The sequence below is a fragment of the Rhinoderma darwinii genome, chromosome 3 (assembly GCF_050947455.1).
Source record: "Rhinoderma darwinii isolate aRhiDar2 chromosome 3, aRhiDar2.hap1, whole genome shotgun sequence".
Classification (NCBI taxonomy): domain Eukaryota; kingdom Metazoa; phylum Chordata; class Amphibia; order Anura; family Rhinodermatidae; genus Rhinoderma; species Rhinoderma darwinii.
Window position 1 is genome coordinate 342,306,016 of NC_134689.1, and position 15,589 is coordinate 342,321,604.

At 44.7% G+C, this 15,589-nt stretch overlaps 1 long non-coding RNA gene across 1 annotated transcript; it reads right to left on the bottom strand.

Moving 5' to 3' along the window:
• Window positions 1–666: 666 nt before the first annotated feature.
• LOC142748205 (uncharacterized) lies at window positions 667–14,501 on the bottom strand. The gene is made up of 3 exons (XR_012882178.1): window positions 14,433–14,501; window positions 10,635–10,721; window positions 667–883 (listed from the first exon to the last, which is right to left on the bottom strand). It is a non-coding gene; the product is annotated as an uncharacterized LOC142748205 (long non-coding RNA).
• Window positions 14,502–15,589: the final 1,088 nt, after the last annotated feature.

Consider the following 15,589-nt stretch of genomic DNA (forward strand, 5'->3'; position numbering starts at 1 on the left):
TCATCTCCATATTTTGGTGATTTACAGAGGCTCGAACATGTAGACCATATTTCCAATAGTCATTTATTGTATGATCTGGAGCATAAAATTTAGGGGGTTCTAATTACTTAACCAATTTGCTATAGTATTTTTTTTCTTTTTGTAAAACAGGCATGAATAAGTAGTTGTCCTGCTTATGTGATAGTTATATGTTGTGACTTCTCGCTGTAAGGCCTCATGCCATCTTACAAGTGCCAAGTTGCATGGAGTCGGAATACAGCACTTAAAAAAGTCTACGGGCCTTACTATACCTCCGTATGCCTGCAATCTCTGATTGAGGCATTCAAAGGTTGTATTTCTGTCGGACTTATATGGAATCTGCCAGAAGAAAATGTTCCCATGTTCCATCAGATGCCGTATTACAGAGATATTCTTCCTTTCAGGGTAATTACCTCCATAATACAGTGCTGTACAGCGGCACCATACATTGGCACACAAAGTGCCTATGGCTCCATCGTTAAAAAAATCATAGGGGCTCTGCTGTGTGCATGAGGTCTAAACATTATACACCTAACCAAATTCTTAGTCTAATTCTTGTAAAGTTTTGGTTACCCCCCTAAAATACCCTCTCCCCTTGAGTACACTTTTACTAAATAAACACACAAAAGGTAAATTTACATTGGGAAGTTTTCAACGATCTTGATTAGTTTTAAGACCACAACAATTAAATGCATTTTTATAAATATAACAAAAACGTATATTTTTATATTGAGTATTTTCTTTTCTAGTCGTCTTACTGTAGTAACGCTCTCGACAGAACATGCACCAAGAGTGTTCAGCGTTTACAACGCACACATATAAAGTTCCTCTGCTAACCTGATTCAAACTTGGACGTCTCCATCCCCTGTATATAAAGAAAAAACAGGTAAGATGACATTGTAGGGCACAGGATCGATAAGGAATCTTTCTATATGTTTGTAACAGATGCATGGCCTGAACCATACTTTATCCCACCCTAAAAAGTTGAGGAATCGTGTGCCTCGTGTAACAATCCTTTGCAGTTGTAGGATCTCCCAAGCAACAGTTATTCATGCCGTCCATACTACTGTAGCTCCCTGCCCATCTATACTGCCTATCTTGCCCATTCCAAACTTTAATCAAGCCCAACCTTGTTTATTCTTCACTGGGGCTCATGTTTCTCTGCATGTAGACCGCTATCTACTGAGAGTCGTATTCCGCCTACACAGATGTTTGAAGTAGTGTACTGACACATCAACTAAATTGTAACCATTAGTGCCAAGCGAACAGGCCCCCAATGGACTGAGATCCATAGAATGCGAAATCCAATTATCCGGAGCGGAGGGGTCACTGGACAGAATGTAAGAACCTGATTGTTCTCTGCTCTTTTCTCTGAACCATCTAACTAGCGGAGAAGAATGGTGGACCTCACAATGGCTTTATCTACCTACCTGGGAAATTTTAGCATGCACTGACCCCGAAACCTTTGAGAGAGGTTCATGTGTAAAGAAAAACTGAGGTTTGCATCTGTAGTTGTGATGGCTTTTTTCTGAAGAATCTCCCTTTTTGTGCCACTTCAAGTATTCTACCAAATGTCTGAAGCTTCAGGGGAGCATTTTTAAGATTTCCTTCAACTTTACATTGCATCTAATATCTTTACTATTCTAGGTTGACAAATCAGGGCAGTCCTTAGTTTTTCAAGTTAAGCATGTGATGTGAGGCACCATCTTAATGTCTTGGTAATCGTATGGTTGGCTATTAACAATTTTAATTTTGTTTCAAGCCATAAATAAATGACCGTGTCAAGATTCACCTAGAACAGGGAATCAACCATTGCAACAAAAAATAATGCCGTAAAACGTCTAATATACTCTTTTTCAAGACTTCTCCTTTTTGTCAGTGAATGGAAATATTTTGTACGGCTGAAAACTCATTGTAATAATGCCAACCGACACAGGTACTTGGTATGTTACAAGAGAAAGCTCTGGTACACGTAACAAGCTGAGCACCCGTGTCAGTTGGACATAATCAGGGCAGGGTTTATACCTCTCGATGCACACATGACTGTTTTTATTTACTGACCACAAGCAGAGATCTTGAAAATGGTGACGAATTGAAAGCTAAAATAATGTAAGGAACCCTTATAACTTTTCATTATGCAATGATTACCTTTTATGTACACAGCCAGAAAACCCCTTCAAGACCTACTCAAATGCCCTATTTTTAAATGAATGTTGGAACTATGTCGCTGCTTCATGCAGAAAAGATAAAAATGTTGTTGAAGTAAAGCCATATAAAAAATATAACGTTTTTAACTTCCGTACTACACTTAGCAATTTGTATTGATTTTCAGAACTTTTTTGTTCATTCTTCTTTAAATGTTTTGTTTGTAAATGTTTCATTAATGTGATTTTGCTTTTTAGTTACATCACCTTGTGGAATGTTGCTTTACATATGATGTTTCCATTCTGTCAGTGACCTGCATCTTTTCCTTCCCGTACACAGATTCCTGGCTCTGCTCCAGACTTCCCGATTACTGTCAGTAATGATGGCCCAGGCCTAGGTCCTTGTGTGGCGTTACTGGCCTGGGTTCGGATGACTCTGCCAGAGTAGCATGGCTCCTGATAGTGCTATGTTCTAGATAAGAGAAGTATATGGCCCAAAGGGAGTTGGGGGATGAGTTCGTAAAACTTTTCCTACCATTTTTTATATTGAACATTTCACATTGACTCGAGGTGTCAATCTAATGATCTCACTATAGGTATTAAAGTGGGAGTCTTGATGGGGTAGCAATAGCGATTTTGTGTATATGTGATTGCTAGCTATGGTTTTTGTCCACTGTCACAAGAAGTAGAAGTCACACTTAAAAGACTTAAAAACATAAAACTGCTTTATATGTAACTCAAGAATAAATAATCAAACAAATAAGGGAATCATATTGGGTTAAGTCACATCTTGAAATGAAGCTCCAGTTTTGGAACAAAAGACAACAAAATCTAGCATATAAAAGGTCTATTCACACTGCTTTCTCAGTGTACGTGTCATGCCCATGGCCGCGGGCCGCTGGTTCACTCACCAACTGATGCCCGCAGCCCTGGAACTGTGAGCGCTGGTCCCCATCTCCTCCTCAGGAGACGCCAGCGCTCACTTCCGCTTCTCCCGGCTGGGTCTCGTAGGACTAAAATAGCCCATGAGCACCCTGGACTATAAGAAGGGCCCAGCCCCTTCCTGCAATGCCTGAGCGTTGTTGTCGTACCCAAAGCTTGTCTAAGCAAATGGTCTCCTAGTGTTTCCCAGTTCCCAGTGTTCCCTGTTCCTTTATCCTGTATCTCGTGATATCCTGGTTAAGTGCCGTGCTAAGCTGAAGTCGTGCTGTGCTGTATACCACACCTGTCCTGCTACACCACGCCTGACGTCTGCCTGCTGCCTAGTCCCAGACGAGCCTGTCTCACTAATGTCCGAGCTGCCACAGGTACCCTATACGAACTATAGACTGTGACCTGTGTCCTGTTGGCCAGCTGCCATACCGTCAAGGCGGTACGGCCCAGTGGGTCCACGTACCCAACGTGACAGTACGCTGGAGCTATTTCCTGACGTATAACTCTGAGAACTCTGTATAAGCCTCCAACATGTGTCACTGTATAGACATATAGATGCATACATCACTCATAGGCTCCCAAGTTAATAAAAACATATACCCTGCAGTTTACGGCTTTTTACTGGATGCTTCTGTATGGAATAGCGTTGTCGACTATGCTATTCCAAACAGTTAAAATAAAAAGGGGTACCAATGTATACCAGCCCAATGGATGTCGGCTGAATAAGGCCCTATGTATACGCTCAGTGTATGATTCAGGAGCTTTTCCAGTGCATACGCCTAACGTACGCTTCCAATGTAGTGTGAATAAACACTTACTGAAAAAATATACTCTTCTTTGAACTGTTAGTTCCTTATGAGCTTGGATGTTCACCAATCAGCAAGAAGTACTACTGATTTCCTGCTGACCCCAGAAGAAGGGGACAATCATCTCCATACATGCACCTGCATAAAATGTTAAACAGCGCTGGTCATGAATGGACTTGTAGCCCACATATTGAACACTTACTGTCTATCACATATTTTTGGGCTCATGAACATGGCTATATTATGGATCTCTGGTATACTGATCCTATTATGATGCCCATAGCCTTTTATGGGTCCATATATAGAAAGGCACACAGAATACGGAATCCGTGAGAAAAAACAAATCATGTTCCAACACAAGTCGTATTACAGAGTTTATTTTCACCTTAGAAGCAATGCTTCATACAGAGACACAAAATGGTTTCACAAAAAGTGCCTACAGAACCATAAGGGTATGTGCACACAATGTTTTTTTAGCATTGGAAAAATCCATTACGTATATGCCAGAGAATCCACTGCAGAAATACAAGACTGACCCTCAGATTTCTGCCGCCGATTTGCAGTTTCATCTGCTGTGGATCCGGACACGGATTAGACCCCATTAAGTGCATGAAAACCCATCAAGAAGTGACATTTAATTTCTTTTTTTTTTCTGTGTCACTGTTTTAAAATTTGTGGCAAAAAAATCTGCTCCTTTTGAACAACAATGTGGATTTCTCATTTCAATAATTGGCATGCGGACTATTTAACGTATATTCCACGTGCTGAAATCCAAGTGAAAATCTGTTGTGAGAACATCGCCTGATTTTGTGCACGTTCCATGGGAGATGATTTTAGATATCTGTAATCTCTTTCTGTTACTCGTTTTTACTAACAGGGAGATACCCCCATATATTTTATGGCCTGAACCATGAGAATAACATTTTTCACTCATATTTGACTACATCTCTATAAATTTAATTGGGAAAGTTGTAACTCACCGCTGCATCACAGGCATCTATAATTTTCTTCTGTGCTCTTGCGTCTAGCTATATTGCTGCTACGACCCGCAACTCACTGTAAGGTAAAGATGGCCTAATAACATTTGTCTCTTTTTGGGGTTATCTGAACATAATAATTTTTCTTATGTAACATTTATCTCCTCTATCATTTCGGTTTGTCCTTTTTATTTATAGCTGCCACCCAAACTTGCGTGTATATTTACCCACTATCTTCAGGTTTCCTCAAAAGCTCAATAACTATTGGTAAATGGGTGGAACAGATGCCGTATTGGTCTTAATGTCTTCTGGTTTGTTAATATTGCTCACATATAAATGTCATTGTGATGTGTATGTATGTCAGAAGACAAGTTTGACTTCTGACAGGAATGACCTAAAATGAGTCAGTATAACACATAAGCTTCTACTAAAACATTTGATATGCAGAAAAGATTTGTGCTGGAGGCCACTTTGAAACATAACATCCTGGAACATCTTGTAGGGTGTTATAATAGGGGGTTATATTAACTCTCAAAATGTGATGATGACTGTGGTGATTTATTGTTTTTATTCTCAATATACTTAGCACGTCCTGAATATAGTCAAGGCCAGCCTTCGGATAGATGGTGCCCGTGCGAAATTATCTTTTGGTGCCCCATCCCCATCATAAAAAGAATAAAAACCCCCTACAGTATAATGCCCCTTTAGTGCCCCCACACTGTAGAATGCCCCTTTAGTGCCCCCACACAGTATAATGCCCCTTAACTGCCCCATACAGTATAATAATACTTAATAATACAATATTTTATAACCCCTTCAAGGACACTGTATTTTGTCCTCTAATTGTGCCCACATAGTATTATGCCCCCTAAGTGCCACACACAGTATATTGCACCCTGTAGTGCCCCTACACATATAATGTCATCTTAGTGGCCCCACACAGTATAATGCCCCCTCCCCTGGCTGCCACACACAGCCCCCCTTGTAGATAGTGCCCCCTGTAGATTGTGCCATACAGCCTCCCTGTAGACAGTGCCATAATCCCCCCACCTCCCCCTTGTAGACAGTGTCATAATACCCCACCTCCTCCTTATAGACAGTGCCATACAGCCCCCCACCTCCTTCTTGTAGACAGTGCCATACAGCCCCCATCTCCCCCTTGTAGACAGTGCCATACAGCCCCCCACCTCCCCCTTTTAGACAGTGCCCCGAAACAAAAAAATTCTACTCACCTTGGTCCCGTTCCCACGATGAACTGAGCTGCTCCACATTGCCGACGACAGGATCCTTGCATAGGCCAGCGTGATCCAGTGACGTCATCATGTAGCCTAGTAGATGGCAGAGCAGGGAGCTACCTCCCTGCTCTGCCATAGTGTTCAATAGTATCTGCATCCTAAGGACGCAGATACTATTGAATGTGGCGTTGCGGCCCCCGGCGGGCGGCACGGGCACCCTCATGCCCGGTGTCGCCGCTAGCAGCTGCTATGGCTGCTACAGCGGTAGCGACTTCGCTAAGAGAAGAAGCGCCCAGGCTGAAAGGCAGCTGCAGAGCCCAGCACAGCTCCTCCCTTCCACCTTATGGAGTGATGCGCCCTGTGCAATGGCACAGGTCGCACATCCCTAAGGCCGGCCCTGAATATAGTATATAAAAGGTAAAAATGAAATGCAGAAAATGTCAAATCTCCATCCACAGGCAGCAGAAACATTTTCTGCGGAAATGTGTTTTTGAAGTCCTATAGAGAAACTTATGAGAAAAACACCAGCAGATACACTGTACCTAGAGCTGTGTTTTGAAAAAAAAACAAAAAAAACAACAGAGTCTAAATATGCCATAAGGAGGACACAAAACAGAATGCTTTGTATGCAGTGTTACATCTGGCCACAGTGTTTTTGACCTAAAAAAAAAGAAGTGAAAAATGCCAATAAAAAAAAATCTGAAAAACTCTCTGCTTCAATCCAGGTTTAGGTTGGTCATATACTATACACCATCCACCCAATACTTCTTCATTCATGGACCTCTTGAACTAAACAATGAGATTTATTAGTGGAATACTATTTACAACTAGTGAGCAACAGGCGCAGAATGAGCAGAATAAAACAAGCTGACTCTGCTATAATCTACTAATAAAGGTCTGTAAGAGAGAATAGGTTCGTTAGGTAAATTAGGCTGTGAGCCCCATTGGGAGTTATGCTTTGTAAGCAATAGGTAAATAAAAAAAAAATATATGCATGTAAGCCCTAGACTATTGTCATTTATAGACGTTCATGGAACAGTGCCTCTAGTGGTCAGAATGTCTTAACACACAAGAGCTAGAAAATCCCCAATGATAAAATAACCGTTCAAACATCACTTTGCGTTTTAATCCCGAAGAAGAGATTTACAGGCTTCTGCTGTGTTTCCAATATACAAAGAATCATTATAATGGTCTCTTAACATACAGTATGGAAATGTTTTATCAACGTCCTGTTTACAACTGTGCTTATTAATAGTTGTTATAAACCTCAGGAACAGTTGGTTATTACTACACGTCAAATATACAGACATTTTAATGGCCTTTTTTCAATCTGCTGTCAGAAACAATAACAACAAGATGAAATAATGTTGGGTGTTTTCCTCATTCTGCTGTTAAAAAAGGAAAGTCGAAACAAAACTGAAAATTTTGAATTTCCGTTTAATAAATCTTCCCTAGGTATTTGAGAAATGTATTCCAAACCATAAATTCTCCTGCGTACAGCATATTTTGTGGATTTATGTGAGTTATGTACGAACCAGCAAGGTCACTGAAAATGAAGGCACCTCAGGTGAGATGTACTTTCTGCCTTCGTCTCAATGGCGTTACTATTTTTAGTGGATTAATAGGTTTCATTGTATTGAATACAAAATATATGGGTTCACACGAGCATGTTCGGTCCGTAAAGGACGGAACGTATTTCGGCCGCAAGTCCCGAACCGACCACACTGCAGGGAGCCGGGCTCCTAGCATCATAGTTATGTACGACGCTAGGAGTCCCTGCCTCGCTGTGGAACTACTTTCCCGTACTGAAAACATGATTACAGTACGGGACAGTTGTCCCGCAGCGAGGCAGGGAGTCCTAGCGTCGTACATAACTATGATGCTAGGAGCCCGGCTCCCTGCAGTGTGTTCGGTCCGGGACTTGCGGCCGAAATACGTTCCGTCCTTTACGGACCGAACATGCTCGTGTTAATCCAGCATACAGCTTTACGGCTGGGTTCATATTGTGTGTTTTTGCATTTTAAAACCTGCATTATCTTTTTTTTTTGGTTCACTCCCTTGAGGGGCATGGGTAGCGAAACATAAAAGTGCTTTTTAAAACTGCAACAGTGTGAACCCAGTCTAAGGCCTCCTTCACACATAGAATTTTTTTGGCAATTTAAACTGCATCAAAGTAACACCATTATGGCGTTTTAAAGTCCTATAAAGAAGCGTATGGGAAAAACACCTGATAAAACATTATACACAGAACATGCTGCGTTTGGGAAAACAAAGCATATGACCACAAAATTACCTAAAAAACGCCACAAACCAAAATGCAGCTGTGTGTCGTGCATTTGGTATTTCAATATAGATTTTAATGTAACATCTGGCTGCACAAAAAAACGCCACGAAAAACGCACAAAAATGCAGCAAAACGCTGTGTGTGAATCCAGCCTAAACGAAAACTCTTCATAAAAAAAGTTTTCAAACATTAGCGCTATTAAAATGTAACATGCATTTTTTAAGGCATTTTTTAAATGCGTTTTTAGTGCCGTTTTTTTTATGTGGTGTCCTTTTGTACATGCTTTTTTTTCTGGTGTTTTTGAAGTTCTATAATGAAGCCTATGGGAAAAACGCCTGAAAAAACGCCATAACCAGAGCATGCTGCGTTTGGAAAAAAAACGCCACTGACCACAAAATAGCCTCAAAAACGCCACAGACCAAAGCGCAGTTGTGTGTAGTGCATTTCATATTTTACCATAGACTTTAATGTAACATCTGGCCACACCAAAAAACACATTAAAAACGCAGCAAAAAAAATCCTTTAAAAATGACATGAAAAACGCTGTGTGTGAATCCAGCCTTAGATCTCTGTACAGCCTCTGAGTTCTATGAAGCCGTAATACAGCACCTAAAAAGTGTATAGATGCCTATTGTCTCTTTGTATGCCTCCGATTTCATACATGCCATGTTTCTTCAGACATTGTATTACGGAGGTATTCTCCCCTAGAAGCAATGGTCCGAAAAACTATATGGCACACTATAAGGCAACAAAGGGTTAGCCTTCTGTTCTGTAATATGGCACTTTATGGTACTAGTGAGGTAGCACAAAGTTCTTGTTGTTATTTTCATTAATTCCTGATTATCGATGCCAATAAGGCCTTATTTACACGAGTGTATTTCACGTCCGTGATACGCCCGTGAAAATCACGCACGTCGCATGGACCTATGCAAGTCAATGGGGCCATTCAGACATTCCGTGTTTTTCACGCAGCATTTGTCCACGGTGTGAAACTCACTGCATGTCCTATACTTAAGCGTTTTTAGCGCCTCACGCACCCATTGAAGTCAATGGGTGCGTGAAAATCACGGACAGCACACGGACGCACATCCGTGTGCTGTGCGTGATTCGCGCAACAGTTGCTCAAGAAATGATTGGAAAAAGAAAACCACCTCCTTTATTTCATTTTGTAAACGTCAAAACCGCGTGCCATAAGGATGGCATACGCGCGAAAATAACGCAGACACGCACCAAACACTGAAGACACACTGAACTGCAACGCGCACGAAATGCTGCGTTTTTTACGCGCGCAAAACGGACACATTCGTGTGAATTAAGCCTTAAACTGTTAATTTACATAATACATTATAAAACTTGTGAGTATTCTTTATGTCAGGGTTGATCCAGCTCACACGTAGAGCAGGTATAAATGTTCAGCAGTTTGAGGTGTTTTATAGGCACTTTATACAGATTGGAGAAAAGACACTTCTATCTGCGAGACAATTATAATGTGATGTTAAATGGGGTTATGTGGGGACCAAAACTATTAGCAGTGTACTCATTGCAGTATGTGGGTACAATCGCTCATATACATTTCGGTCCCCTGTCACACTGATTATGAGATTTTAACAGATTTTTATAGCGATGTCGGGGACCGGAAGTCTAGTTGCACAGTCTATCTTCATGATGAGATGACTCTTCGTCATGTGACCGACCCCGCTGTAATCTATGTACAAGCAGCTACTGCTTGAACCAGGGGCGTAACTAGGAAACACTGGGTCCCATTGCAAACTTTTGACTGGGGCCCCCTCCCCTGGGTGCCACATACAGCCCGCCCTTGTAGACAGGGCTGCCATCAGGAATTTCTGGGCCCCATACTGCCAATGAGTCTGGGCCCCCGCCCCTCTGGTTATTAGGAGGGGGGGTGAAATGTAAAGGGGCGGGAGGTAGGGCACATTAAAAAGAAAACTCTTTGGAGGAGCAGGGCAGAGACAGGAGGTGGGTGTCGGAGGGCAAAGGGGAGAGACTAAGTGCCAGGGCTGGGAGAACTGAAGGTAGCAGTGGTAGCCAGGGGGGAGACGCAACCTCACAGGGGCTCTGTGGAGTGACAGGGAAGAGACAAGAGACAGCGGCTCTGTGGGGGGCAAAAAGGGAACGTGAGTGTGAGTGTGTGTGTATATAGAATCTGTCAGGGTGTAGGAGGGCAATATAAACAAAAATCATTGCACTGAAGCCCTATACACAGCAGAGTCACTCACCAAAATGTAGTCCCTAAGATCTCCCACCACCACGGGCATGCCTGGATAATGCTTTTGCATTCTCTTCACACGCTGCACACACGTTATCTGTGTAAAAACCACACAACAAAATTAATTCAGACACCATACCAGAAAAAAATTCAGATCCTAGACCAGACCTGTTAGGTATTTCAGATACCTTTCCACCAGACCCCTACCTGTGGCCAGAGTTTAGCATTTAGACTTTTATCTACAGGGGAGTGTGTGTGGCGCTATCTACAGGGGGCAGTGTGTGGAGCTATCTACAGGGGGCTGTGTGTGGCGCTATATACAGGGGAGGTGTGTGGCACTATCTACGGGGGGGGGGGGGGTGGCACGATCTACAGGGGGGTGTGTTTGGCCCTATCTACAGGGGGGTGTGTGTGGCGCTATCTACAGGGGGTGTGGAGCGCTATTTACAGGGGGTTATGAGTGGCACTATCTACAGGGGGGTGTGTGGCACTATCTACAGGGGGGGGGTGTGGCACTATCTACAGGGGGGGAGTGTGGCACTATCTACAGGGGGGTGTGTGGCGCTATCTACTGGGGGGTGTGTGGCGCTATCTACAGGGGGTGTGTGGCACTATGTACTGGGGTGTGTGGCACTATGTACTGGGGTGTGTGTGGCGCTATGTACAGGCGGGTGTGTGTGGCCCTATGTACAGGGCTGTGTGTGGCGCTATCTACAGGGGGCTGTGTGTGGCGCTATCTACAGGGGGCTGTGTGTAGCGCTATCTACAGGGGGCTGTGTGAGGCGCTATCTACAGGGGTGGGTGTGGCGCTATCTACAGGGGGTGTGGAGCGCTATTTACAGCGGGCAGTGTGTGGAGCTATTTACAGGGGGTTATGTGTGGCACTATCTACAGGTGGGTGTGTGGCACTATCTACAGGGGGGGTGTGGCACTATCTACAGGGGGGGGAGTGTGGCACTATCTACAGGGGGGTGTGTGGCGCTATCTACTGGGGGGTGTGTGGCGCTATCTACAGGGGGTGTGTGGCACTAAGTACTGGGGTGTGTGGCACTATGTACTGGGGTGTGTGTGGCGCTATGTACAGGCGGGTGTGTGTGGCCCTATGTACAGGGCTGTGTGTGGCGCTATCTACAGGGGGCTGTGTGTGGCGCTATCTACAGGGGGCTGTGTGTAGCGCTATCTACAGGGGGCTGTGTGAGGCGCTATCTACAGGGGTGGGTGTGGCGCTATCTACAGGGGGGGTGTGGCGCGATCTACAGGGTGGGTGTGGCACTATCTACAGGGCTGTGTGGCGCTATCTACATGGGATTGTGTGGTGCTATCTACAGGGGGCAGTGTGTGGCACTATATACAGGGGAGTGTGTGTGTGGCGCTATCTACAGGGAGTATGTTCGGCGCTAACTACAGGGGTGTGTGTGGCACTCTCTACAGGGGATTCCAGTCCAGGAGGAGACCCTGACCTCACTGTCCATATATGGACAGTGACCTCAGGGGCTACCTCTAGGAGAGGAATCCCCGGCCAGAGTGTCGGCAACTCTCTGGCCGGGGATTCCGCTCCTGGATGCGTGAATGGAAGAGCAGGAAGCTGATACTTTCCTGCTCTGCCATAGTATTCAATTGTATCTGCATCCTAAATATGGCAGTGGCTGAGACACGTCTGGGACAGTAATTTGCCGGGACTGCCTCTGTAGATTCAGGACAGTCCCTGCAAATTCAGGACTGTTGCTAACTATGCCTCCGGTATAAGCTTTCTCCCCCTACCCAGGTATACTCTCTCCTTCCTCTACCCCTCCCCATGTATAATTTCTCCCCTCCCTTCAGATATCATCACTTTTCACCCAATTATTACCCCCCCCCCCCCATTGTATAATGCCTCCTCCAGTGGAGGGATGTCACGATACCAGAATTTGGACTTCGGTACCGATACTTTGTGTAGTATTGCGATTTCGACAGTAATAAAAAAACAAAACCGTTCTTCCATTTCTGATGTGAGGCGCGAGGTGTGATGGTAAATTTAACCTCCATGTGCCTCACATTAATAGTAATTAACCCCATCATGTTCCTCAATTATAATGGGTTAATGTGTAAGGTACATGATGGGGTTAATTACTATTAACGTGAGGCATATGGAGGTTAAATTCATCATCGCACCTCGTGCCCCACAATATTAAGTGAAAGAAGTTTTTATTTTATTTTTTACAGCGTACACATCATAAATGACGCAAAAAAATTGTTGTGCAGGTTATTACGGCTGCGCCAATACAGAATGTGTATATTTTATGTATTGAGACTTATTTTAATGTGTTTTATAAAAAAGGTGTGTGTATTTTTTTTTTCATTTAACATTACTTTATGTTTTTACTTTATTTTTAAACTTTAATGTACTGGTATATATCTATATACGGATAGTACACAGGCAGTTGTTAGGACAAAACTGAGTATGCCCTAACAGGAAATATGGTAATACAGCCCTGGGGTCCTTCAATGGACCCTGGGCTGTCTGCCCATATATGGTATGTCCCTCAATCGCGTCACAGGAATTCCCTGTGACGTGATCCAAGGGGCATCCCCCCTTCTCATTTTCCCCTGAATGCTGCAGTCAGCTGTGATCGCAGCATTCAGGGGAATAGCGGAGGAGATGAGAGGTTTCTTTGATCTCTGCCTTTATAGAGTGGGACTGCGGCTGTGTAATACAGCCATTGCCCCGCCCCGCACCCGGTCAGCACGAGGTGATGCGGGCGGCGCTGCACTAATAAGCGGCAGTTCAGGCACTGAAGACAGAACATGTGGGGGTGTTTTGTAGTGCGCCCGCCATGTTCTGTTTTCAGTGCCGCCGCTCATTAGTGCAGTGCTGGCTGCATCACATAATCCTGGCGGCGCGCACATGTCAGGACTCCGGAGCGGGGCCGTAACTGTATTACACAGCCGCAGCTCCGCTCTCATACATTCATGTATTACAATATTGAGCTGTGCGGCCGGACAGCTTAGTATCAAAATACATGAAATAACGGTATCGAACCGTTTGGGGGTGCACAGTATCGAAACCGTATCAAAGTTTTGATGCATCGTGCATCCCTACTCAAGTGCCATCCTCCCTCCATTATTATCTCCTTCCCACTCTAGCATCATTTCCCTCCCTACCCAATGCCATCTCCCTGCCCCATTATCATCTCCCTGCCCCCATTATCATCTCTCTGCTCCCATTATCATCTCCCTGCCCCCATTATCATCTCCCTGCCCCCATTATCATCTTCCTGCCCCCATTATCATCTTCCTGCCCCCATTATCATCTCCCTGCCCCCATTATCATCTCCCTGCCCCCATTATCATCTCCCTGCCCCATTATCATCTCCCTGCCCCATTATCATCTCCCTGCCCCATTATCATCTCCCTGCCCCCATTATCATCTCCCTGCCCCCATTATCATCTAACTCTACCCCATTATCATCTCCCTGCCCCCATTATCATCTTCCTGCCCTCATTATTATCTAACTCTACCCCCTCCCCATAGAAAGCAAAAATCTTCCCCACGTCTGTATTAGTTTACACTGCAGCATAGGATTGTATCACTATCAGCTCCAGGACGGCTCTTTTCTCCTGTCCTGTGTAAACAGAGGGAGAAGACAGGTTTATTGCCACATGTTACACAGGACGGGAGATAAGAGCCATAGAGCTGATACAATCCTATGCTGCGGTGTTAACATAATACAGAGGTGGGGAAGATATTTACTTTCTATGGGGGCAGGAGGAGATTTTTTCAGCAGGCTCCGGGCAGCAGCAGCCGGGCACATCATAACTTAGTACTCACTGTGTCAGAAGAAGAAGACGACGACTGCTGCTGCTGCTGGACGTATCCTCCGAGGCTGAGCTCATAACTCCCGCTGCTGTGATGTCTCCTCCCCTTGTCTCCTCCCCACACGCTGTCACGCTGTTGTGGAGGAGGAGGGGCGGGCACATCTCTCCAGCGGGCCCTTACGGTTTTATTCTGATGTAATGAACGGGCCCCTTCTTCGTGATGGGACCTGTTCCTTTCACCGAAATAAAATCGTAAGAGCCACACTGCCGTGAGTATATTCATTCCAGCGGCAGAGTGCGGGCCCCTTTTTTTAAAATTTATGCCCGGGCCCCTCACTGCAGTACCCCCAGTACCCCCCTGATGGCGGCCCTGCTTGTAGATAGTGCCCCCTTTAAATAGTGCCATACAGCTCCCTCCTGTAAACAGTCCTATACAGACGCCCTGTAGACAGTGCTATACAGCACCCCCTGTAGACAGGGCTATACAGCCTCCCCATACAGTGCTATACAGCCCTTCCTGTAGACAGTGCTATACTTTAAAGTATCACAAAGAGGTACAATCGATGTAGCATGCAGCGTGCAGCTGCAAAAATGTTTTCTTTTAAGCCACGCCTCTAATCCCACCCAATCCCCACCCATACACACCCGGTTCAGCTCACAGAATCATGCTCCCATAGTGCCCCCCACACAGTATTATGCCCCCATAGCTGGCACTATACAGTATAATGCCCCCATACAGTATAATGCCCACGCAGATGCCCCATACAGTATAATGCCCACACAGATGCCCCATACAGTATAATGCCCACACAGATGCCCCTATGCAGTACAATGCCCAAATTCCCCCATACAGCATAATGCCCCATAGCTACCCCCATGCAGCATAATACCCTCATAGCTGCCCCGCACAGTATAATGCCCCCATAGCTGCCCCCACACAGTATAATACTCTCCAAAGCTGCCCCCACACAGTATAATGCCTCACATAGCTGCCCCCACACAGTATAATACCTCCCATAGCTGCCACCACAGTATATTGCCCCTATAGCAGCCCCCACAGTATAATGCCCCCCATAGCTGACCCCACAGTATAATGCCCCACACAGTATAATGCCCTCTCATAGCTGCCAATATAGCTAACCCAAAGTATAATGCCCCCATAGCTGCCCC